At 36.8% G+C, this 27,859-nt stretch overlaps 1 protein-coding gene across 42 annotated transcripts in view; it reads right to left on the reverse strand.

Moving 5' to 3' along the window:
* BAZ2B (bromodomain adjacent to zinc finger domain 2B) overlaps positions 1 to 27,859 on the reverse strand; it is a 315,913-nt gene that overhangs the window by 235,454 nt on the left and 52,600 nt on the right. For all 42 annotated transcript variants that reach the window (XM_077957047.1, XM_077957045.1, XM_077957032.1 and 39 more), the window contains exon 2: positions 18,604 to 18,646. The gene's annotated coding sequence lies outside the window, so the exon portion shown is untranslated. The remainder of the gene's footprint in view (positions 1 to 18,603; positions 18,647 to 27,859) is intronic.

A 27,859-nucleotide genomic window follows, 5' to 3' on the forward strand; every position in this document is an offset into this window, starting at 1 on the left:
TGACCTCGTGATCCGCCCGCCTCGGCCTCCCAAAGTGCTGGGATTACAGGCGTGAGCCACCGCGCCCGGCCAATCTACCATCTTTTTAAGAAGCCTATTGTCCTCTTCTTCAGTCTCATGAAATCCTTTCTATGTTAGAAATTGTCTTCTGTAGGAAGATGCTGGTTTTATGAGTAAATACTATGTGGAATTAACTTATTTGTTTGTTTGTTTAGGAGGAGTCTCACTCTATTGCTCAAGCTGCAGCGCAGTGGCCCGATCTTAGCTCACTGCAACCTCTGTCTCCTGGGTTCAAGGGATCCTCCCACCTCAGCCTCTCTAGTAGCTGAGACTACAGGCACGCAACACCATGTCTGGCTAATTTTTGTATTTTTAGTAGAGACAGGGTTTTTACCACGTTGCCCAGGCTGGTCTCGAACTCCTGTATGTGCAATTAACTTTAAAGGTCAATTTTATTATAAAGGCTTCCGATCTTCACTTGAAATTCTGCTACATCTGCTGTTTTTATCACTTCTTTAATATTCACTGTATATATGAAATATCTGCACACCACAGTCTTTTTTGATTTAATCCTTGCATGTGGTACTCTGCATTTATTTGTAACTGCATTTTTATTTTAGGAATCTGCCTAGATTTAACTTTCTAAGAGCCTTCCTCCTGCTTCTCAGCAAACACACTTAAAAAATCACATCATTTTCTCTATGGTCATGTTGCCCATTCCAGTTGTACAGGCATTCTCATACCACTCTGGTATGTCTTAGTTATGAAAGTGCCTGCTTAATATTGTGGCGAAAAGCACTGTATATTTATACCTAGGGTTTTGAATTAGGGAAAGATCTAGGCACCCAGTTGAGGACCAACAGAGGACATTATCACACGATCAGAGATAAATCAATTCCTTTGTCTATAATCATACTGCCCAATACTCAAAAAACATAGCGGCAAAATTTGCTACCAAGCCTTCCTTCAAAACTTTTAACACTTTATCTTCTCACCTCATGCAAACTTACAAACACAAAAGAAAAGGGATGAGGGAAAACAGAAGGGGAAGAGGACAACAGTAACAAAATGCAACATAACGCTTTTTCACTCTCTACTTTCAAACGAATTCAACTTTTTCACTTGTCTTAAGACAGATACTACTTTATTTCCCTATAAAGTTGGAAAACATAAACTCTTTTTACAGATTTTTTGCAGCATCAGCATCACTGTTCAAATAGTGATACCTATACTCTGCTTCAAAATGCAGAGGGGGGGAATCTCCATAGACTGAATAGTTTTGATGTGGCCCTTTCTACCCATAAGGATCATATCATGCTTTCTATATTCAAAAAACATTAAACATACACCTTTACTGTGCCATCTACCACAGCTATAATGACCAGTTTATGTGTCTGTCTCTCCAGTAGACGATAAGCTCCTAATGAAGAAAAAAAGAGCAGTGCATTTTCTACTTTTATAAATTTAGTAAGTAATTCAAAAAGAACAACCACAGTGCTTATTAAATCAAGGAATAAATCATAACCATGAATTTCTCTTCAAGATAATGGAAGTTTCTTAAATATGCTATCAAGGGTAAATAATTTAGGGGCAACACAGGAGAATGCAACCAAAAATATAAATTCATACACAGCATAAAGAATTTATAATAATGCTTTAATACCATTTATGTACTAGTGTCCTCCATAAAAACCTCCACTAGTAGAAAAGTTGAATATGAAACATTCTCAAATTAAACATGGTGGGGGAGGGTTTATTAATATCAATCAGCCAAAAAAATCTTCCCGGCTAGCCACAGTGGCTCATGCCTGTAATCCCAGCACTTGGAGTCAAAGGCTGAGATGGGAGGACTGCTTGAGCCCAGGAGTTCAAGACTAGCCTGGGCAACATAGTAAGACCCTGTCTGTATTTTTTTTTTAATTAAAAAAATTAAAATAACAAAAAAAACTTCCAGTGGCTTCTCTTCACATTAGAAAGAAGTTAAACTTTTTTTTTTTTTTTTTTTTGAGACGGAGTCTCGCTCTGTCGCCCAGGCTGGAGTGCAGTCGTGCGATCTCGGCTCACTGCAAGCTCTGTCTCCCAGGGTCACGCCATTCTCCTGCCTCAGCCTCCCGAGTAGCTGCAACTACAGGAACCCGCCACCACACCCGGCTAGTTTTTTGTATTTTTAGTAGAGACGCAGTTTCACCGTGTTAGCCAGGATGGTCTCGATCTCCTGACCTCATGATCTGCCCGTCTCGGCCTCCCAAAGTGCTGGGATTACAGGCGTGAGCCACCGCGCCCGGCCAGTAAACTATTTTTTTTTTATATCTGCCTACCTTTATTCCCACAGCTCACTACATTCCAGCCTCACTGGCACTGTGATCACTATAACCTCAGATTTTCACAATGTGACACCTGGCTCTTTCTGGTGATTCATTTCTCAACACAAGTGTCACCTCATCAGGGAGACCTTCCCTGACTGTTATATGTATGTTGCCCTCAATTCTACCTGACTCCCTGTAGATGCTATCACATTTTCCTTCCTCCATTCCTGTTTGGAGCTCTTATCAATAATTGAGAATATTTTACTTATGTATTTGTTTACTTCTCCCCACTAGAAAGTAAACTTAATAACAGAAGAAACTTCATCTTATTGACCACAGTAATCCCAATATCTAGACAGTGGAAACACATAAGTGGCACTCCATAAATATTTGTAGAATGAATAAATGAGTGAATGAGTGACAGTATGTGAAGCATAGAATATAATGACTAAATGAATAAATGGCTAAAAATTCCTACCTAGGAATGTGCTGTCAGGCAGAATCTTTGAGACCAAACAACTTTTCATCTGATAGCTTTCTTTATGTCTCTTCCCTTACTGAATATCAATACTATAACTGAGGTACACAAAAATAAAGATAATTAAATGAGAGAGATTGGCAGTATATAAGTGGGTTGAAGAATGTGTCGCATAAGATCACCTCAGGGCACACGCTAGCTGATTCTAGAATTCTTTTCTTTCATAATCCTGTTTCTGTCATTCAATCAACTAGAAAGTATGCACTGAGGATGATGTTTTCTATTTCTAAATATCCATACTAAGGTCTCTTGAACACAAGTTAGTTTTATATTCTTTGCGAGTATTGTAGTAGAAACAGCATGGTCTTCAGTTAGTGAAATATGAATTGGAATCTTAGTTACAACCAGTACTAGTTATGTCAACAAGGAGCAGTTACTTAATATCCATAAGTCTAAAACAAAATGACACTTGGAGACTATCTAGTGTATAAGTACCTTCATTGTTAGTTCTCCCTTAGAGAGCAGGAACTGAAATGTAGAAGAAATCATAAGAATAGATGAAACGTATCTTTATTCTAATGTTCACTGTGGAACACTGTGGTTCACCTGTTTACTGAGAAGCAACAGGTCACAAGCAGAGCTAACAAAATTAATGTAAATGTGACTACATTTGCAAAGGGCAAACTCACATCTCTCAACATAGTAGGCATTCATCTGCTGAAATAATAATGTCAGGTCACAGAAACTTCAGCCTTTAAATGTTTTACACATTTCCTAGATTTGTATTTCTAAGAAATGGGGTGATACAGATGTTAGATCCAAACATTCCTGGATTATGACCTTTGTTTTACCGCTTAATCACTGTATGACCTTGAGAGAGTTATTTAACTTCTATAAACCTCAATGAAAATTGAGTTGTTGATAATTTAAACATACTTCAAACATTTCCCATTGCTCTAGGATAAACAAACAAACAAAATCCATTATTATTATTATTACTATTATTATTATTATTATTGTTTTGAGGTGAAGTCTCACTCTGTTGCCCAGGCTGGAGTGCGGTGGCATGATCTCAGCTCACTGCAACCTCTGCCTCCTGGGTCAAGTGATTCTTCTGCCTCAGACTCCCAAGTAGCTGGGATTTCAGGTACCCACCACTATCGCTGGCTAATTTTTTGTATTTTTAGTAGAGACAGGGTTTCACCATGTTGGCCAGGCTGGTCTCGAACTCCTGACCTCAGGCAATCTGCCCACCTCAGCCTCCCAAAGTGCTGGGATTACAGGTGTGAGCCACTGCACTGAGCCAAAAGTCCTTACTATTAAACAAACAAAAGTTCTCATTATGGTCTACTATGTCCTGTATTTTCTGGTTGCTTACCTCAAACTGCAATTCTTGCCCTCTGTATGCCAGTCACATAGGCTTTTAGTTCTTTCCTTCAAAGTGCTATGTTCCCTTCCTATTTATCTGAGTAGTAACCTTAACTGGAGTTATTTTTCTTCAGATGCCTTTAAGTTACTGTCTAGGTTCCTTTCATTTCAGCCTGAAGATCTCCCATTAGGGCATTTCTTGTACGCAGGTTTACTAGCAACAGATTCCCTATCTAAAATATGCTCAAAGAGCAAAAGGAAACCCATAGACAAAAGAATGAAAGGAAACAAGGAAAACAATGTATGGACAAAATGAGAATATCAATAAAGAAACAGAAATTTCAAAAAGGAACCAAATAGAAATTACAGAGCTAAAAAGTATGATAGCTAAAATGAAAAATTCACTAGAGGGATTAACAGTAGATATGAGTAGGCAGAAGAAAAGAACCAGCAAACTTGAAGATAGGTCAATTGAGATTATTCAGTCTAAAGAATAGGAAGAAAACAGAGTGAACAAAAGTGAACAGAGGCTATGGAACCTGTAAGACACCATTAAGTGAACCAATATGCATTATGGATATGCCAAAAGGAGAAGACAGAGAGAAAGGAGTAGAAACAATGTTTGAAAAAATAATGGATGAAAACTTCCCAAATTTGAAGAAAGACGTGAATCTACATATCCATATCCAACAAGCTCAATGAACTTCAAGCAGGATAAATTCAAAGAGATCCACACAAAGACACATTATAATCAGCTATTGAAAGCCACAGAGAAAATCTTGAAGGCAGCAAGAGAAAGGCAACTTGTTATGTTCTTATGTACAAGGAATCTTCAATAAGATTAATAAGCCAGGTGTGCCGGCACCTAGTATCATAGTAAAAGACAAGCAGTGCAGCATAACAATAAAGACACAGGTTCCATGTCAAATGCCTAGGTCTGAATCCTAAACTTCACTAATTGCCATGTAACTCTGGGAAAATTCCTTAACTTCTCCATAGCTAAGTTTTCCCATCTATAAAATAAGAATAATGATACCTCCCCCTCACAAAGTTGTTTGGAGGATGAAATAAATTAAAGCTATAAATTCATGACAGGTTGCCTGGAACATAATTAATCACTCAAATGTTGACTATTACTTATTATTATCATTATCACTTTATAGAGGTTCTAAAAATTTTAATTCTTATTTCCTTGAATTTCCCATATTTCTGTGAAACAAACACTGACTATTGAGGAGGTATGACACAATAATAATCTTTTTGTTTGCAGAAGTAGTATGAATTGGTAAAATAATAAAAATTTATTTTATGTATGATAATGCTATCAGGCTAAATGTTCTATCACCTCCTTTAGCAAATCCTTTATTATCAGAGATACTAAGTAAAATAAGTGATCAATGAATATACTTTATTTTTTTCTTAAGCTTTGCCTCTGACAGAGATGCTTATCCTTTTGTGGTATGGACTTATGCTTTTTCTATAAACAAATAGCCCCAAATTATTATCATACCTAAAATCTTAACAAATCTTTTTTTTTTTTTTTAGATGGGGTCTCGCTCTTTCACCAGGCTGGAGTGCAGTGGTGTGATCTCGGCTCACTGCAACCTCTTCCTCCTGGGTTTAAGTGATTCTCCTGCCTTAGCGTCCTGAGTAGCTGGAACTACAGGCACACGCCACCACGTCTAGCTAATTTTTGTATTTTTAGTAGAGACAAGGTTTCGCCATGTCGGCCAGGCTGGTCTTGATCCCTTGACCTCATGATCCATCTGCCTCGGCCTCCCAAAGTGCTGGGATTACAGGCATGCGCCACTGCACCAGGCCAACAATTCTTTAATATGAAACACTCAGTTGATGTACACATTTCGTCTTGTATTTTTAAATTGCCTGTTTGTTTGAATCTGGACTCAAATAAAATCTGTACATTGGATCTGGCTGATAATGACTCAAGTCTCTTTTAATCTCTAAATGCTCTAGCCAATCTTTTCTTTTTCCTTCCTTATTATTTTTAGCTCAAGAAACTAGGTTCTTTGCCTTTTAGAGTTTTCCACAGTCTGCATTTTCCTGACTCTATCCCCCTGGTGTAATTTAATATGTCCTTGTGTCTTTCTTATTTCCTGTAAATTAGGCTTGATCATATTTAGGTTGGTTTTTTTTTTTTTTTTCTTTTGGCTGGACAGCCTCCTATGGGAGGTACATACTTTTGTTAGCAAGTACATAATTTCTTTCTTATGTAAAACAGTGATAATAATGGTGTCTAACTCTTAAAGTTAAGAGGATTAATTTACTACCGGTCAAATGTTTAGATTAGTACCTGGCACACAGTAAGGACTCCACTAACATTAGCTCTTATTATTACATTGCATATAGAGAATCAATAGGATTTGATACCAGCTTAGATATGAATTTGTGAAGAAGAAGCTGAAGATAACTCATATTTCTACCTTGAGTGGCTAAGTAGATGTTGATATCATTGACTAATACAGGGAATATATAAAGAGGAAAAGGTTTCTGGAAAATTAGAAGAAAATCAGTTCAAGTTTGAATAGGTTGAATTACATGTCTGTGGGATAACCAGGTACCAATCCTATATAGAGAGCTGCAAATGGAGGTTCTGCAATTTAAAAGAGAGGTCTGGGGAGCTACAGATAAGGATCAAATGACGAGCGGAAAGGGAACTTAATGAAGGTCACATTTATCACAAAAGACTACAAGACCTCTTTGAAGAATGGATTGGCTTTGGGTAAGGAGAGTTAGTAGCACTTCAAGAAAAGGAAATATGTGGAAAAAGACATTCTGACAAAATCGACAGTATATTTATATTTGTGGCTAAAGGAGCGCTTTGACTATAAAATAATGTGTGTTGGAAAGCACAGGGAAATTAATTTATGTAGATAGGGACAAGGCTACATTTAAATGGCTTTGAAATTCAGGAATAGGTAATGCAAATTAAGTAAGAAATAAGACACTGAAAAAGTTAGCAAGACAGCTGAACTCTGCTGTGGCAACATTATACAAAAACCTATCATAACAGAATATGAAAAGTAAAATGTACTTACTCTATTATTCGAGAGGATTTTAATTTATGCCAGTTTTATTTCCACTGAAGTTAAAAGGAATGTTGTCTAGGCACTGTAACTTTAGGCAACAGCCCCAAGGCGGAAAATGTTATCTTTAGTACCTTCCCATATCTCTTCCCAGTCCCTTCTCCTGCCTCTCCACTTCCCTGGTGAACCAATGTTCTCAATCTGCTCTAATATAAAAAACTACATTTTTGCAATGATGCAATGTCTTGTTCCCTGAAGTACTCTGGTTACATCTCCTTGCTCAGTTCTACTCTCCCAGGAAATCATTCATTCTCTGTCGCCCCTCTACAGATCTCAGCTAAGAAAAAAACAAAAATTGATTATCTAATTAAGGTAGTGCATACAACACTGTGAGTGATCAAAATCCTAGGAGATATTTAATTTCAAAAAGAGGAATCTGTTAACACCTATGAATTTCAAATTGTTAAAATATATACTATCTCTCTGTTTTCTGTACTACACATTCCAGTTACAAAGTAAAAGACAAAAAAAGTCACTAATTTTCCTTATATTACACTTTGCACACCAGCAAAGCCAAGTTTGCTGCATAGATATTTACTGGGTCACTACTAGGAAAAAGTACTGAGACAGACTCTAATGAAACTGCAAGGATGAATGAAATATAATCTATGCCTTTACTAGATTATAAGGAGTTTATAGCCTAATAGGTGAAACAACTGAACACACAATCATCACATAAGGTATATAAGGACTCTGTAACAATGTTTCTGAAACTTAACCTATGTATAAACCCCTTATGAAGACAGAAAAAAGGTTTTGTGAAACACCTTCCACCCACTGACTTATTATATTGTTACTGAAATACAGAAAAATAAAGCTATGGATAAGGATAAACTCTTCCTCTTGCTTCCAGATCTTCTTTCAAATACCAAAAGGATTTCCAAATAGGCACATAAAAGCTACAAACAACACAGTTCAAATACACAGTTCAAAAACTGTGTATTGTGTTCACGAATAAATGTTTTCGTGAAAATGTATCATTATAGTCAACATAAAAATGGTACTGACTGCTATTTCTCCATTATTTTTCAGTTACATTTTGGTTTGACATGCCTATAAGTCTAGTGATATGGTTTGGCTGTGTCCCCATCCAAATCTCATCTTGAATTGTAACTCCCACCATTCCCATGTCATGGGAGGAACCCAGTGGGAGGTGACTGAATTATGGGGGCAGGTCTTTCTTGCGATGTTCTCGTGATAGTGAGTGAGTCTCATGAGATCTGATGGTTTTAAAAACAGGAGTTTCCTTGCACAAGCTCTCTCTCTGCCTGCCACCATCCATGTGAGACGTGACTTCCTCCATCAGGATTGTGAGGTCTCCCCAGCCATGTGGAACTGTAAGTCCAATAAACCTCTTTCTTTTGTAAATTGCCCAGTCTCGGGTAATCAGCAGCGTGAAAATGAACTAATACATCTAGTATGCCCTAATGATTTAATATCATTTGTTTCTACTCAAATGACTGCAAAACTTTTAGTTCACTCTGATGTCATCAGGCTTCCACCTAATACAAGTGAACCACTTATAATATTAAGTCTATTGTTGTTCTTTTCTCATTAGACTAACATAATCATAGCCCTGAAAATACATGGTAGTAATTGGTTATAAGGTAGGCATGGCATACCACATGACCTAAGAATATGCTCACACTAATTTATTTTATATTAACATTGAAAATTTTAGCCCTTTCTCCCTGTGGAGAATACATTTGCACACTCAGGTTGATGTACCCCGTGTTGAAATAAATTGCTATAACAGAAATAACAAATCTGAAAGGCAGAAATGATACGGAGATTAATTCCAACTGAAAAGGATCCAAAGGTTTTATGGAGGAGGTAACATTTGAAATGAACTGTGACACTTGAGTTTAGTGCCAAGTGTCTACGTTTTCTGAAATTTCCTTTCCATAAAGATGACACTGAAAATATAAAGCTACTAGAGTTTAGAAAAAAAGACACACAGGAAATATTCAGTGGTAAGGGGAGTGAGGACAAAAATCATGAATTTTATGAACAAAAGTTGACTGGTTTCTTTTGAGGAGAAAGAAAATCAGAGAATAAAATTGCAAGCATTAGGTGTGCTATTTGCAAAATCAACAGCATACTTTGCATGTTGTAAAGTTTACACATACTATCTTACATTTTGATGCAAATGTACCCATTGATGTAATGTTTTAAAATGCATTTAAAAATGCATTCACATAAGGACAGCTTCAGGAATATTTGTATCAGTTAAACTTTTTTTTAACATTCATGACACGCAAACTTTTGATACTATACAACAAAAACAATTTCCATTTTTGTCAAAATTCTTTCTCCTCCATGGTTTTTTCTGTGTATATTTATATAAAAAGAACAAAGAGGTTAAATATCACAAACCCATAACTCAGTGTACATCACCCATTTTTTCATCTCTAGTTTCTGCAGACTACAGTTATATTTTATCCACTCCCTTACGAACGTTTCTTACATCTCACAGCAGAAGTGTGCATTAGTGTTCTACAAAGTGTGAGTGGAAGAAAACAATTTACTAGCCAGATTAAATTTCAAGTCGCCTTAATTCAAGAAATATTTACCTAGTCTACATGCTAGACACTGCTGATTACAATAAGAAAACATCAAACCACAGCAGAAAACTGGTTTTCATTTTATATTCTCTGATGTTTCTATAATTATTCCTAGATCTGTAAAGTTTCTTTTTTTTTTTTTTTTTTTTTTGAGACGGAGTCTCGCTGTGTCTCCCAGGCTGGAGTGCAGTGGCGTGATCTCGGCTCACTGCAAGCTCCGCCTCCCGGGTTCACGCCATTCTCCGGCCTCAGCCTCCCAAGTAGCTGAGACTACAGGCGGCCGCCACCACGCCCGGCTAGTTTTTTGTATTTTTAGTAGAGACGGGGTTTCACCATGTTAGCCAGGATAGTCTCGATCTCCTGACCTCGTGATCCACCTGCCTCGGCCTCCCAAAGTGCTGGGATTACAGGCTTGAGCCACCGTGCCCGGCCTAAAGTTTCTTTTTTAAAGACAGATTTATTAAACAGTAGCTCATTTAGAATTTTCTGATAAATAAGAATCTATCTTTAAATCAAGGGATTGTGTAACATTACACATTTTGACTTGTTCAAAAGAAGTTAAACTTGAATCTGTGCAGCATGGTGTTATTTATACATGTGGCCACTCATACAGAGAACATCATGCATGCTTTTAGCTCCATTAATTGTTAAATGTTAAAACAGTACAACTTATGAGAAAATGCAGTACAAGTAAACAGAGGGTTTCTTTCATCCAAATATACATTTAGGAATAGCAATGGGAAATAGATTTATATGAAGTAACTTAAATGGCTGCTACATACTAATTTTGAAGATACTATTCAAAATATTCAGACTCTGTAAAACAAAATGTTTAAGACATACTTTATAACTTTACTGTACTACATTTAAAAATTTTAACACTTTTAGATTTGTTACTTGCTATAAAATATAGAAATTCTTAAAAAGATTTTCACTTCTGGTTTTATTACTGTTATATTTTACCACAGATATTTTAAAATTGACTATAACTCTACTTTGGGTATTAGAAAAGTGAAAAATAAAGGTCAGACAGTACACAGTAAACTTGTTCTGGAAATGACTATTTTTTGCGCTTTTCAGATAATGACTTAACTATTACTTACAACACATTAGGAAAGATATTTGACCTTTCCAAATCTGTTTGGGCATCTGTAAAATGTAATGATATGTCTTTTAAAATTGTTAAAGGTTCAAATAAGTACCTAGCATCTTAAAAGATTAGTGGATAAATAAATATTAGCTTTGTTCTTCATTCCTCAACACATTTATCAAAATATATTTATTAAAAATATTTAATGATAGTCGAGTACAGTGGCTCACACCTGTAACTTCCATGCTTTGGGAGGCCTAGGTGGAAGGATTGCTTGAGGCCAGGAGTTTGAGGTTACAGTGAGCTATGATTGTGCCACTGTAGTCCAGCCTGGGTGACAGAGCAAGACCCTGTTTCTAAAAATAAAAACATAACAAACAAACAAAAAAACCCACTAAAATTTAATGGAAAATCAATAAATAATATTAAAATTATTTACAATAAAATAACTCATCACTAGGTATCTAGCACTTACTAAAGTTTTTAGTTTATAAATTCCTATAAGAGCTGACCATTAGGCTCATTTACTTCCTCAAATGTTGTATTTCAACAGTATTAAGCTAAGGCCAGGCATGGTGGCTCACGCCTGTAATCCCAGCACTTTGGGAGGCCGAGGCAGGCAGATTAGTTCAGGTCAAGAGTTCGAGACCAGCCTAAGCAACATGGTGAAACCCCAGCTCTACTAAAAATATAAAAATTAGCCGGGCATGGTGGCATGTGCCTGAAACCCCACCTACTCAGGAGGCTGAGGCAGAAGAACTGCTTGAACCTGGGAGGCGGAAGTTGCAGTGAGCCGAGATCGCATCACTGCACTCCAGCCTGGGCAACAGAGCGAGACTCTGTCTGAAAACACACAAACAACCAAACAAAAACTAAAACATCTACATGTCTCTGAACATATGTTCTTTCAAGTCTATACGCCTATTTCCTCTTTCTAGATTCTCTTCTACATTATACTTCAAAAATCTAGACCACATGTCTCACTCCTCTGTAAATGTTTCTTGATCCCCTGTGCTACACAGAATGAATCATTTCCCTTTCCATTCTTCTCCTAAAACTTCCAGGGCTGTCCCATCTTTTGGCTTCCCTGGGCTACACTGGATGAAGAGGGATTGTGTTGAACCACACATAAAATACAGTAGCACTGACGATAGCTGATGAGCTAAAAAACAAAAAACAAAAATCACACAAAAAAAATCTCATAATGTTTTGACAAAGTTTCCAAATTTGTGTTAGGCTGCACTGATAGCTGTCCTGGTTGCATGTGGCCCACAGGCCACAGGATGAACAAGCTTGACTTAAACCATGGAGACAGTAGAGTTCAAATAAAACAAGTGAGATGTTAAAAAAAAAAAAAAAAAAAAAAAAAAAGACATTTTAACAATGTCATAAACATTTTTTCTTTCTTTTTTTTTTTTTTTTTGAGATGGAGTCTTGTTGTGTAGCTCAGGCTGGAATGCAGGGGTGCAATCTCAGCTCACTGCAACCTCTGCCTCCCGGGTTCAAGCAATTCCCCTGCCTCAGCCTTCCGAGCAGCTGGGACTACAGGCATGTGCCACCATGCCTGGCTAATTTTTGTATTTTTAGTAGAGATGGGGTTTTGCCATGTTGGCCAAGCTGGTCTCAAACTCCAGACAAGTGATCTGCCCACCTTTGCCTGATCCACCCACCTCAGCCTCCCAAAGTGCTGGGATTACAGACATGAGCCACCACACCCAGCCACAATGGCATAAACATTCTTCGTCAAGCTATCTTGGTCTATCAGGATTAGTTTTGGCCATGAGTGACAGAAAGCCCAAAAGTGAATGGCTCATACAATACAGAGTTTTATCTCTGTCATGTCAAAGAAGTACAGGGATAGGCAGGCCAGTATGGACAGTGTAACATTGTTAGTAAGGATTTTCTTTCTTACTGTTGCTTTAAAAATCCATTCTCAGTATAGGGTTTCCACTCACAGTCCAATTATGCTCACAATTCAGCCAGCAAGGAGGAAGGGGCAAAAAAGAGGATGTGCACCCATTCCTTTAAGGACACATCCTGAAAGTTGCACACACTACTTCTGCTTATATATCTCTTGCCAAAGTTTAGTCAGATTACTATATCTAGCTGCAAGGGAGACTGGGGAAATGATGTTTTTATTCTAGGTAGTAATATACTGGAAAAAAAATTAGAAGAGGGGGGAAAATCAGTATTAAGGACAACTATCAATCATTGCCATACTTGGTTATATCTTCTCTGTGGTAGGTACCTGACATTTTAAATTTACTATCTAACACCAATATTTCTGACAGTATGTACACTATAACGTTATATAGCAATTCCTTCTAAACCTCAATTATTAAGTATTACTATTGGGAGAGATGTATCTCTACAAAATTTAAGTAATATTCATAATAAAATTACCAAGAAGAAAAATGGAAAAAAAAATTTTCTTATTTGAGGCAAGCTCTTCCTCTGTAGCCTAGGCTGGAGTACAATGGTACAATCTTGGCTTACTGCAGCTTTGAACTCCTGGACTCAAGCAATCCTCCCACCTCAGCTTCCCGAGTAGCTGGGACTACAGGCTTGAGCCACCATGCCTAGCTAATTTTGTTTATTATTTTGTAGAGACAAAGTCTCACTATGTTGCCCAGGTGGGTCTTTAACTCCAGGGCTCAAGCAATCCCCCATGTTGGGCTACCAAAGTGCTGGGATTACAGGAATGAGAGCAACTGTGCCCAACCAAGAAATTTTAATAAAAACAGAAAAAGTCACTTTATTTAAAAGGTTGCCGGCCGGGCGCAGGGGCTCACGCCTGTAATCCAGCACTTTGGGAGGCCGAGGTGGGCAGATCACGAGGTCAGGAGATGGAGACCATCCTGGCTAACATGGTGAAACCCCATCTTTACTAAAAATACAAAAAATTAGCTGGGCATGGCGGTGGGCGCCTGTAGTCCCAGCTACTCAGGAGGCTGAGACAGGAGAATGGTGTGAACCCGGGAGGCAGAACTGGCAGTGAGCCGAGATCGTGCCACTGCTCTCCAGCCTGGGTGACAGTGAGACTCAGACTCAAAAAAAAAAAAAAAAAGATTGCCTTGTGACAGATTATTAAATATATAGTAAAATATTAAGAGTATTTGAAGATAAAATATAGCCACTCTAATAATGAAATTACATATAAACAAAACTGCATGTATATGAAACTGCACAAATACACTCAGAGAAGACAGAGGATTAAGGGAGATTTAAGAAAATAACCTCTGAATTATTTTATTATACTTTCTATAAATGCTGTTTAGACATCTTTAATCAAGTAAGAACTAATCACAAAACAGAACAGTAAAAATTCTAACAGGATAAAGCAAAGTCAGGTTAGTCCAAGTTCTCAAATCATGTGATTTTAAACAAGTAACTTTACAGATATTGATGAGTATGATGAGAGTAAGAAAAATGTAGTATGTGCCATCTTTTGTGCTAAGTGCTTTATGAGCAATGTTTCATTTAATATTCCAGACATAATAATATTATCCCTACTCTAGAAAAAATTGGGTCTTAGACTAAGAAATTGACTCAGGATCACAACAGCTACAGAAGTAGCAGAACACAAACAAAAACAAAGGTTTTTCTAACCCTAAGTCCATGTCCTTAACTATTATGTGCACTACTTTCCCTCAAGCTCTCTAAACCTTGATTTTCTCACCCATTACATAAGGGGAATGCACAGTACTCTAAACTATTCTATAGTTCATTCCAGTTTTTTAAGATGTTGCCATTCTAGTTGTCTGTCTAGTTGTCTAGTTGTCACTCCCTTTTCCTCAAATAAAAGAACATTAACAGGTCTAATTGGCCTCCTTGCTGAAACTTGCTGAAAGTCAATAAAGTTATCACTAATATACATAATGTAGAAATCTATTTATTAAAACAGACAAAATGGCCACAATTTGTAAGTAAGGTAAATTTGAATGTTTAGGATATATCACTGATCTTTATGGTTGATTTCACGTCCCTTGTGTATCTGTAAAGGAGTAAGCCATAAAGTTCTATCAGGAAGAGGGAGGAAAGCTAAAAAAAACTGAATTTAAATTTCATAATCCTTTTAAATTCAAATAATGCATCGTTTTATAGATGAAGATACTGAGGCACAAAGAGGCTGACTTGCTGGAAGTCACACCACTAGTACACAGTGACATTAGTACTTGAACTCTATTGGTTCTAAAATCTAAGCTCTTTTCTATCCACCCTGCTTCCTGTGGTTAAATTATATTAATTTATTAATATCCTTATTTCAATTTTAACATAAGAACACTAAAGATAGTAATTGATTTAGCACTTTCTGCTTTATCATGAATGCCAACAAACATTTGCTGAATATAGTAAGAAGATGTGTATTAAAATAAGTATCTTAAATACAATTATGTTATCAGTAACACTGGAGTAATAAAAATTAAGCATTACCAAATTATTAGGAACAGAGAACTAGGCTGATTAGGGAACACCTCAGGGAGATGATTATATGTGGATATGCTATTAGAGAGAAAGTTTGATTTCACCAGAAGAAATTATTTTTAAGTGTGAAAATAAAAACAATATTCTAGGTAAAGAGAATAACATGAATGTAAGTGTGGAGCCAAAACGTGTATCCAAGGTAGGGAACGTAGTCCACATTAGGTAGAATATACCATTCTTATTCTTGAATAATAGAAAATATGCTGAAGACAGCCTGGGCACAGTGGCTCACTCCTGTAATCCCAGCACTTTGAGAGGCCAAGGTGGGTGTATCACTTGAGTCAGGAGTTCGAGGCCAGCCTGGCCAACATGGTAAAACCCTGTCTCTGCTAAAAATACAAAAATTAGCTGGGCATGGTGGCGCGTGCCTGTAATCCCAGCTACTTGGGAGGCTGAGGCAGAAGAATCATCTGAACCCAGGAGGCAGAGGTTGCAGTGAGCCAAGATTGCACCGCTGCACTCCAGCCTGGGCAACAGAGTGAGACTCTGTCTCAAAAAAAAAAAAAAAAAGGAAACAAAGAAAGAAAAGAAAATATGCTGAAGACAAACTGAGGAAGGATCTTAAATACCAAGTTAGAAGGTCTGGATTTGATCACACAGAAAATGACAAGCCACCACACGTTTTCTTTTTTTTTTCTTTTTTCTTTTGAGACGGGAGTCTCGCTCTGTAGCCCAGGCTGGAGTGCAGTGGCGCGATCTCAGCTCACTGCAAGCTCCGCCTCCTGGGTTTACACCATTCTCCTGCCTCAGCCTCCCGAGTAGCTGGGACTACAGGCGCCCGCCACCTCGACCGGCTAGTTTTTTGTATTTTTTTTTAGTAGAGACGGGGTTTCACCATGTTAGCCAGGATGGTCTCGATCTTCTGACCTCGTGATCTGCCCGTCTCGGCCTCCCAAAGTGCTGGGATTACAGGCTTGAGCCACCGCGCCCGGCCGCCACCACACGTTTTCAAGTAGAGAAATAAAAGGAACCGAGCAATGCTTTAATCAGATTAAACTGGGAGTTGTGTACAAGTTTCAATGGAATTGATAATGGCCAGGAAGAAGGGAGATCAGTTAAAAGGTTTTGACATTTATATACATTGTGACATCAAAGAAAAAAACAGAAATTCTCCTGACTTCTGAAAATTTTGATTAAAACATATATAAAGTGTATATTACATAATATATAAATAGCTACTACACTTCAGCTCTGAAACAGCCCATAATATAATCCCCCTCTCTAACCATAACATTTTACCTTTAGTTCTTACTATGTCATCTCATTATACCAGTTTATGTATCTATGACTAGTCTCCTGACCTCTCTACTTCCTTTGGATAAATCAGCCCTTTCCTGGCCTCATTTTATTCCAGCCACATGGTAAACATATATTTGAACTACTCTCTCACTAGTACTCTCAACCTGAATCAATGTTGAAATCTACCCTCTTTCCTTAACTCAAAGGGCTGGCAAAAGCCTCATAACAGTGACATAACAAAGTTAAGGTTTCTAGTATCAGTCACTTATGAACCTCTCAAATGAACACTTCTTACTCTTTAACTGATATTTAACATCTAATAATATTAAATATCACTTCTCTTCCTGAAATTCTTGGATTTTGATCAGTTGCAATTAATTACTCTCTTAATATTACCCTAAAAATAAACTGTGGGAAAAAAATTTAAAACAAAAATAAGCTGTGGGAGTCAGCATTTTTCAGTTTTAAAAAAGGTTTCATTTAATGCTAATGTTAACTTCTTTGGTTGTAAAGCACTAGATGCTGAACAGAAGGTTTCTATAGAAATATGTCAATATTTTCTTATGAAATATTCAGTTGGGGCAATAAAGTTCTAATTAAGAAAAAATAAACAAGGAAAGAGCTACAGATCAAACAAAGCTAAAATGCTGCCTTAGGAAAATGAATAAATATGCTGTAAGTATTAGTAGACAAAATTATGATGATAAAGCCTTTAAAAATAAAATTTCTCTCTAGCCTCTGCAAAATGTTAAACTTAACAAATGAACCAGTTTAAAAAAAAATGATTGAACATAAATACAAACATTATCTATATGTGAATTTATACTTCTAATAATGCTTCTGGATTTAATGAGTTAAATTAAAACAGAGTTAAAGAAGCAGCAGGATCATGGAGTAAATAATTTAGTACAAATTTATCTGTTATTTAAGAGAATTTTTTTAAAATGATATAACGTTCATGATTGTAATTCAGATTTTATCACTTAGAATTTTCTAATGTGGATAAAGGCCCTGGTAAAGTTTTTCTTTAGGTAATATATGTCCTTATACACAACAGAAATTAACACTTAAAATTAAAAAGTATCAGTTCCTTAAGAGAACCATCTTTATCAAAAAATGCTCCATATCTGGAAGACTCTACAAATCCTATAAATATCAATAAGAAATTTAAGCAAGATGCCTAAAAACTCTACCAAGGCTATATATATGTGGTGTGTGTGTGTGTATATATTATATATATATATATATATTTTTTTTTTAGACCAAGTCTCTCTATTGCCCAGGTTGGAATGCAGTGGGCACAATCTCAGCTCACTGCAACCTCCAACTCCCAGGTTCAAGTGATTCTCCTGCCTCAGCCTCCCGAGTAGCTGGGATTACAGGTGTGTGCCACCATGCCCAGCTATTTTTGTATTTTAGTAGAGACGGGGTTTTGCCATGTTGGCCAGGCTAGTCTCAAACTCCCGACCTCAGGTGATCCACCCACCTCGGCCTCCCAAAGTGCTGGGATTACAGGCGTGAGCCACCACGCCCAGCCTACCAATGCTACATTTTCATAATCTTTCCTTAATAATTCATTACAATCTCAAGTAATTTACTTTTATATGTATTTCCTAATGTGGAATCACCTTAACCTTTCTGCCATTTTTCAGTAAAACTCAAAACTCAAAACAGATGACATTCAGAGTTTAACTCACACTGAAATAATTTAGTATATTTAGGCCTATAATTTCAGTTGTAAATTAAAAGTAATTTTCATTTTAAATGTTTTTTAAATCCTTTAAAGCAATATTTTAAAAGTATTTAAGTAACTAGCTAGAAGTATAAGATATGATCCATTTAAAATGTTAACACTCAACTGGCTAGCAAAAGAAATAATAATTTCAAATTATAAATGTTTTCTAGGTCAATTCTCATTCTCAGAGAAAACCAAACTTCCTTAAAAGCTTAACTATCATTTTGGTCTTACTGTGATCAATGTGGTCAATCTTGTGACATCACTGTTGGGAAACCTGCAATAGGAAAACAGAATTAGCAATCAGCTGAAGCATACTTAAGAAATTTCAGAAACTAAAAAGTTTGTTCAAAATTTGTGTCTTTCTTGATGCCATAAGTCATACTGAAATTAACCTACAGTATCAGGGTCCATATAATTAGCATGACAAAAATAAGCACAAAAGGACTGGAGTTTATTTATAGATCATTATTTATTATAGTATGGCAGGTCATGGTTTTGTTTATAATCACCAACACCCTAGGGTGAACATAACATATTAAAAAATAAACTATAGGACATTTGGGTTACAAGTTTTATTTGTCTTCAAGACAAATAAAAATGTACTAAGAAGAGCAAAACAATATCTTAAATATGTCACAAACTGAAGACAATTAGGTATTATTTATAAATACTTTTCTGTCTATGATTATCAGTACAGATGAGAACCAAAATGTCATCTACTTAATACTGGAGACATTACCACAAGCTAATGTTTATGAATAGTGACAAAATTATCAAAAGATTGAAAATATCACTGGGAATAATTCAGAAGAGGAAAAAAATATTTCCTAAGCTATAAATGGCTTCCAGTTTATCCCTGTGAAATCTAAATTTTTAGAATTTTGTTGTTGTTTTTTCAAGACAGGGTCTCACTCTCACCCAGGCTGGAGTGCAGTGGTGCGATCTTGGCTCCCTGCAACCTCTGCCTCATGGGTTCAAGCGATTCTTGTGCCTCAGCCTCCTGTGTAGCTGGGACTACAAGTGTGCACCACCACACCCAGCTAACTTTTTGTATATTTAGTAGAGACAGGGTTTCACTATGTTGGCCAGCCTGGTCTCGAACTCCTGGCCTCAAGTGATCCACCTACTTTGACCTCCCAAAGTGCTGGGATTACAGGCAAGAGCCACCGCACCCGGCCTGGAAATTTCTTTATTAACAAGTCTAATTTGAGATAAGCCCTGAAACGTTTAGTGTTAAAAAGTAAGACATGGTTATGGCATTTTAAGGTTCCTAATGGGCTTTCAGGTGTTATTTCATCAGATCCTCGTAACGATTCCTTCAAAGGGGCAGGAAAGAGATATTCCTTATTATAGACTCCAGGAAAACAGAATTTAGAAATGATACATGACTTGTCTAAACACAAAGAACTGAGTTTTTCCTGGTTTCTCTTTTACCTCTGACCTTTCACCTAGTCCACCCTACCAACTACTCTTCCTCACTCTGTTCTTAATTCAAAAACTATTACTGCTAGTTACCTTACTAGTTCATGATTACTGGCTCTCCTATCTTACCATTATAGCCTCCCTACTTCTATTTTTTTTTTTTCCTGCCTCAGCCTCCTGAGTAGCTGGGACTACAGGTGTGTATCACTACACCTTGCTAATTTTTTTTCTTTCTTTCTTTCTTTTTTTTTTTCTGGAGAGACAGGGTCTCACCATGTTGCCCAGGCTGGTCTCAAACTCCCGGTCTCAAGTACCTACATCTGTTCTTAAAGCAAGTAAATCAAATCACATCATTCCCTTATTCAAAACCGTACAATGGCGTTAGCAGCTCTTAGAATAAAACCCACAATGCTTACTATCATGACCTCATAGGCCCTCTGTTACCTTGTGCCCTGACTGCATTTCCTGTTTCTACCATGTTCCAGTCACAAGCACCCTTTTGATAATCCCCAAACATATCAAATTTGTTCCACTTCAGGGCCTTGACACTTGCTCTTCCCTCTGCCCTCTTCATAGGACCGGTTTTCTCACTTCAATCAGGTCTCATAGCAAATGCCACCTCCTCAGAGAGGCCTTTCTTTACCACCAGAGGCTGTTGTCAGCTTTAACTTCCTGAAGGAACATATAGTACCTGGAACCCAATAGCTAATTAGCTGCTGAATGAATGAGTGAACAAGTACTTATCAAGTTCCTACTACATCCAGCATTATGTCAAGAGCTACAAAGGAGCCAAAAGAAAATTTAAGTAGAAACTCTTGCAAGAATTACTACCTATTTAAAGAAAATATGCCATAACAACTTGGTATGCGTTTTTAAGTCACTGCAAGAAGCATTTGGGAAGCTTAAAAAAAAAAGCAAGGCAGGGGGTGATGGGAAAGCGGGGGTAGTGAATTAAAGGTGTACGATAATGAAGGTCTGGATAGTGAAGATGAGAAAACGCAGAGGGAATGGGAAACCCAAATCTTAAATGGTGAAACCAGAAGGCTTCATGCTAAACTAAGTATTAGGAACAAGGACAGCAAAAGAGTGAAAGATTACATCAAAGGTTCCCACTAACATAATGAAAGAAATCTGCAGTGGTAGGGTGGGGTGACTTTTGTTTAGAACAGTAGGACAGGCCAGTGTTACCAGAGGCCATTCAAATGAAGATACTTCCCACCAGCAGGTAGAAATTTAGAAGAGTCCAAGATTTGAAAATCGGTTACATAAAAGTACAGTTCAAGCCAAGACTGTGGGTGAGTTCACCAAGGGAATATGGAGAAAAAACAGAACAGCCAGCATAATTTGGCAGAGACCTGTAAGTAGGGCCCATGGGAAATAAGAAGTAAAATTGCAGGGTTTTTTGTTTTGTTTAAGTTCAAGAAGTAGAGACATAGAAAATACAATGAATAAAGGCACATGAAGAAAGATTTCCAAAGAGAAAAACATATTGAACAGTTTTAGAGGGGTAAAAATGTTAGAGGGGTAAAAGAAGATAAGACAGGAAACATTCTCTTTAAACTAACCTTCTCTACCCCTATCATACCAAATCAGATCAGAAGGCAGTTACAGGTGCGGGTGGTTCACGCCTGTAAACCCAGCACTTTGGGAGGCTGAGGCAAGCAGATGGCTTGAGCCCATGAGTTCAAAACCAGCCTGGGCAACATGGTGAAACCCTCTCTCTACAAAACATAGAAAAATTGGCAAGGCATGGTGGCACATGCCTGTAGTCCCACCCAGCTACTCATGAGTCTGAGGTAGGAGGATGACCTGAGCCCAGGGAGGTCAAGGCTGCAGCGAGCTCTCTCTATCTTGGGTGAAGGAGTAACCCTGTCTAAAAGAAAAAAAAAAAAAAAAAAGAAGGTGGCCACGTAGATAAAATACATTATTCTCTCTGTATCCAAAAAACTGCTTTCAAGGACCTACTTGCCTAACATTAAGCTCTCAACTTTAATCAATGCAAAAATAAGTCTTTTGATGGTAACAGAGTCAATACAAGAAGTCTTGTGAAGGAAAAAACTACTTCTATAAAACCCTGTGATTCAAAACAGGTATTAAAACTATTGTAAACAGTTACACTCAAACTATGCATATCTGAATAAAAGATAAATTCCATTTTACTTTTGATTTTTTGGAAAAATTTTAAGTTAATTAAGGATAGATCTACAGTTAAAATATATACAGTTTACTTAAAGTACTAAAGCTCATAGGATAAAAAACTAGTAAAGGCATTCCTTCCTCATGATAGCAATTTTTATACATGACTCACTAGGTACTTGCAATTGCATGAGGAAAAAAACACGTGAAATTAAAACGACACTAGAGGATGAAGCCAGACTAATCTTAAAGCTGCTCATAAAAATCCTAAGTGGCTTTTACGAGCAAAAGGTAATTCTTTCAAATCATTTCAAAACTAAGAAACGTATTCAAATTACACATATAAAAAGTAATGTTACATTTTATGAAAACATAATTCAACTAATGTATTGGTTATATGCTACTTCTCTACAAGTCACTGTTTTAGTAAATATGCACAGAGAAAAATCTCAATAATATTAACCCCCAGAAAACATCTACAAGTATTACCCACCTACCAATGTGGGAAAAGAATTTTAAGTCATGATATGCAATCCTATGAGTATTTTTCTAGCAATCAGCATGTACTATCTTTATTTTTCTTCATGCTCTGCCCCAAAACAAAGTCTTTATGTACTCAATTTTAACATACTCAAGTTTTAACCTTTCCTTGACAATACTACATACCTACAAACTATGGATAACTACAATACTACATACCTACAAAGGATGGACATTCATCCATACCTACCTCAGTAAAAGGAATCAATGAAATAAATGAATAGAATATCTATCTGCTTTTTCTCACTTTGCTCAATCTTAACACAGAAGTAATGCTGATTAATCCTGAAATTTGTTTGTAATCAACACAAAATATTTAATCATTCATTTATATATCAGGTTGATTTTTTGTGTGTGCTCTATGCTCTTTTCAAGGTATGGTTATACAATAAAAAAATTATTTTCAAAATTTATATATGAAAAATAATCTCACAAATCATGTGCTATTTGTAGATGTATCAGTGTTGTTATCTTAGATTATAGACCATGGACATGGAGAAGTTAAGGACTGTCTTTATCATTCTCTTTTTAAAGTGTCAACTGTACATATTTTGGCATTTATTTTTAAGGTTTAACAATATTTTTATAGAACAACTTTTTTTTTTTTTTTTTGAGATGGAGTCTTGCTCTGTCACTCAGGCTAGAGTGCAGTGGTGTGATCTCGGCTCACTGCAATCTCCGCCTCCCAGGTTCAAGCGATTCTCCTGCCTCACCCTCCCGAGTAGGTGGGATTACAGGCACCTGCCACCACACCCGGCTAATTTTTGTACTTTTAGTAGAGACAGGGTTTCCCATCTTGGCCAGGCTGGTCTCAAACTCCTGACCTCATGATCCACCCACCTTGGCCTCCCAAAGTGCTGGGATTACAGGCGTGAGCCACCATGCCCGGCTAAAACCCTAACTTGCTAATCATTTCAAATACTGACTTTTTAAATTTGAAGATTATTATTCAGTAGGGAAAAAAAAATCACAGGCTTAGGATATAAGCAATACTTTTTTGGCAGGAGGGGAGGATACTTGAAAATAATAGAAAATTATATACTGGGAAACTGGTGACAATGTGATCTATCCAGGGTTGTGCAACAGAACTTTCTGCAATGAAGGGAATGTTCAGTGCCTTTGCTGTCCAATATATACCTGCTATGATTTGGATATGGTTTGTTTGTACCCACCAAATCTCATGTTGAAATTTTATCCCCAGTGTGATATTGCAGGAAAGTGGGGCATAAGGTAGGGTGTTTGGGTCATGGGGGTGGATCCCTCATGAATGGTTTGGTGCTGCTCTGGCAGTAATGAGTGAGTTCTTGCTTGAAGACTTGATTGGTTCTTAGGGAATGGGTTAGTTCCTGTGAGACTGAGTTGTTATAAAGCCAAGAGACCTTTGGGTTTGGTCCCTCTCACCCATGCCAGCTTCCCCTTTGACGTTCTCCACCATATTTTGATGCAGCCTTCATGAGAAGCTGAGCTGATGACAGCACCATGCCTCTTGTACAGCCTGCAGAACTGTTAGCTTAATAAACCTCTTTTCTTTATAAACTACACAGCTTTAAGTATTCCTTCATAGCAACTAAGACAGTAGCCTATAGCGAAATGTGGCTACTGAGCACTTGTAATATTGCTGGTGTTACTAAGGAACTAACTTTTAAATATTATTTAGTTTTAATTACTCAAATTTAAATAGCCACATGTGGCTTATGGCTACCATATCAGATGGTACTACTATGTATTTCAGAAGCCATATCTGGACTGAACCATAAATGGTCCTCCTAAATATTTGAAAAATTGTTTTCTCCATTTTTTATAACTGGAAAAAGAAAACCTCAGTTCTATTTGGTAGGATATGTACATTTCAATAAAAGTGCTCCAAGTTGGGAGGAGAGGAATTCTTACATCTTCAAATGTCTTTCAAATTTATGTTTGGGGAAATGGGTTTATTTTACCATAGAATCTTTAATGTATAATAGAGCTTCTGTGGGAAACGAATCTTGGGTTTTGGAGAACTGAGTTTTTAACCTCTTCAGATTGCATCATTATTGCTTGGTATTTAAAAGCTGCAATTTGCTTTACATTGGTCAGCTGGGCAGAATTGCTTTACTTTGTTTTCTCATGTACTATTATGACTGAAACTAAATTTGCATTTCCATAAATTACTGAGAGGTATCAATAATTACACTATCCTTTCTGCAAAAAACTGGCATTCCATCAAAAAGCATTTCATTCTTCATTTGCATCACTTGTCTTTATTGTTCTGTGTGACTGAAACTTCTCTAAAAAAAGGTATAATTCCCATAGGTTGAATCACAAAATTTTCAGACAACTTACAAAAGCCTTATTATATGAAGTTTAGCGAGAGCTGAGATGACAACTTCTTTGTTTTGCTGGTGATAAAAAACCACAGAAATGAAGCACAACTGGCTATTAGACTGTGTAAATTTAAAAACACACACACACATAAGCTGCCTGTTTTCCCACACTTTACCACTCTATTCTTTCAAGACTGGTTAGCACTTCTCAACATCTTTACTCACTCCCTCTTAAGTTTCCATTTTAGAGCCACAAATGGGCTTCCAGTAGAGGAAGGAGGTAGTAGCACTGCCAACTGCTATTGAAACATTCTTGAGGTTAATGTATACACAATATCCAAAAGTGAACCAATCACTTGGGTGAAGTAATACAATGAAGTTTCATTTGAGAAAAATTATGTTTTGTTTTAGTTATATATACTTTTATTTCTCTAACTATAAGTTTTTAGGGAATTCAATTCAAATTGTAGCAACCCACAGACAGCTTTACGTTAAACCTTTAGGAATTAATATTAAGTTAAAGCACATTGTCTGATTATAGAAATTTTTAGTTTTTTATATCAAAATTAGAGTCCATTTTGGTCCTGCCCACAAATGCCAAATTGACAGATAATTTGACCCTCACAAGATTGCTTTTTTACAAAAATATCACTCGAATAAGCCAGCAATCAAGACAGACATAAGGTAACAGTTTTACAAAGTTTTCAAGCACCATAGCTAAAGAACAGACATGATGCTATCCCAACCCACATCTTCAAAAATCAATTTCAGACTATGGCTGTGAAGACTGGAAAAATAATCATGCACTCTAATAATACAGAGATCAAAGAAATATTTAGTCAGATCAAATAACTGAAGTTGTCACTAATAAATATTAAGTTTCAGAAAATTTGTATTTTACTCTTTTATTCAAAGAACACTGCTATGAATATTTAGAGAAATTAAATAATGATTACTGCTCTTGGTTTTTCCTAGAACTTAGAATAATTTCATCACAAACAAAAAATTTGGTCTAATGTTTTCAACAGGGACTACATAACCCTGGTCCTTACACAGAATTTTGGCATATATTCATTATGTACTTTAGGCAATCTATCAGTACTTCTTCAGTTTGCAATACTGTAATTATTGACTTCACAAGGGATATTGTGGTTTAGTTAATTACATTTGTAACATTTTTTGAGGGTCACGGATGAAAGAGGGGTGTAAGGCATACATACAATTAATTTATATGTACTTGGTGAAAAAATGCCACTTAAAAATATTTAACAGCAACAACATGGATGAACCTTAAAGACATTATATGCTAAGTAAAATAAGCCAGTCAAGGACAAATACAGTATGATTCTGCATATATACGGTACCTAGAACAGTCAAATTCATAGAGACAGAAAGTAAAATGATAATTACCAGGGACTAGGGGAAGGAGGAGTGGGAGTTATTATTTAATGGGTACAGAGTTTCAGTTTGAGAAGATGAAAAAAGTAATGGTTGTGCAACAATATGAATAAATATACTTAATGCCACTGAATACGCTTTAAAATGGCTAAAATGGTAAATTTAATGTTATGTATATTTTACTACAATTAAAAAAAACTTAACAAGTGTGAAAATCAGAATATGAATCACAATCCAATTTTAACATTTTCTGATTCACTCATTAAGACATGAATCGAATCATTCTTTTGTTCATTCAGTAAATATTTATCAAATGATTTCAATGTGGCAGATACTGTGTTAGACCTGGTAGTATAGCAGTCAACAAGACGAAGGCTGTGCTTCAGAGAAGTTACATTTTCGCAGTAGAGACCTACAATATCATTTTTGCAAACTATCCTTCTTATAGTGGTAAGTACTACACTGAAGGGTAAAGAGGTGAAATGATGGCAAGGATATATCTCTGAGAAGATAATTACCCTGCTAATGAAGTAAAAAGGAAGACTCTAGATAGAACAGAAGTGCCAAGGCCCTGAGGGGAGAAGGCCTGGTGTTTTCAAAAAATGACAAGAATGCCCAGGGCTAGTGCAGAGTAAGATAGGGGGTAGGAGAGCAAGGCAGAGGCCATAGAAGGCCTGGAAAGCAACAGTAAATACTCTAGATGTTATTCCACATGTGCTGAAAGCCATATGGGATGTTATGACTATGGGAATGATGTGATTCGATTAAAAAAAAAAAACAGCAACACTCTAACCACTGCATATGGAATAATCTTGGGGATATGGGACAGAAAGGAGAATCAAAACACAGTGACCAGTCAAGCAACTATAGTAACTCAGGTAGAAAAAAGAAGACTATCATGGTAGCCATATTGGTGGTGAAAAAAGTAATTATTTTTTATATTTGGTTGCTGATGACTAAACAAGAAAAAAAAAACCCAACATAATTAAGGATGATTCCAAGGTTTTGGTGAGGTCAACTGGGTAAATGACATTGCCAAATTTTGAGATAAAGAACAATGGGATAGAAATAGGATTGCTGGTGGTGGTAGTGGTAATAGTAGTAAGGAACCAAGAGTGTGATCTTAACAAAGTTAAGTACTCAAGTAAAGAGTTTCAGGAAAGACAACATGACAAAGTATGACAAATGCTGCTGGGAAAACAACATGAGGGCTGAGAAATGACCACTGGATTTAGCAAGATAAATTATTTTTTGAGACAGAATCTCACTCTGTCACCCAAGCTGGAGTGAAGTGGCACAATCTTGGCTCATTGCAACCTCCGCCTCGTGAGTTCAAGTGATTCTCCTGCCTCAGCCCCCCAAGTAGCTGCGATTAGAGGTGTGCGCCACCACACCCAGCTAATTTTTGTAATTTTAGTAGAGACGGGGTTTAACCATGTTGGCCAGGCTGGTCTCGAACTGCTGACCTCAGATGATCCACCTGCCTCGGCCTCCCAAAGTGCTGGGATTACAGGCGTGAGCCACCATGCCGGCCTCAAGATAAATTTCACTGGTGTCTATGACAAGAATGTTGTCAGTGAAGTGGTAAGGACAAAAGAATGAATACAGTAAAAAGCAGAGAAAGTGAGATGAGGATATGAAAGCAGCATATATGGACAACTCTGACGGAGTTTTGCTCTGAAGGGTGA

The sequence above is a fragment of the Macaca mulatta genome, chromosome 12 (genome assembly GCF_049350105.2).
Source record: "Macaca mulatta isolate MMU2019108-1 chromosome 12, T2T-MMU8v2.0, whole genome shotgun sequence".
NCBI lineage: Eukaryota > Metazoa > Chordata > Mammalia > Primates > Cercopithecidae > Macaca > Macaca mulatta.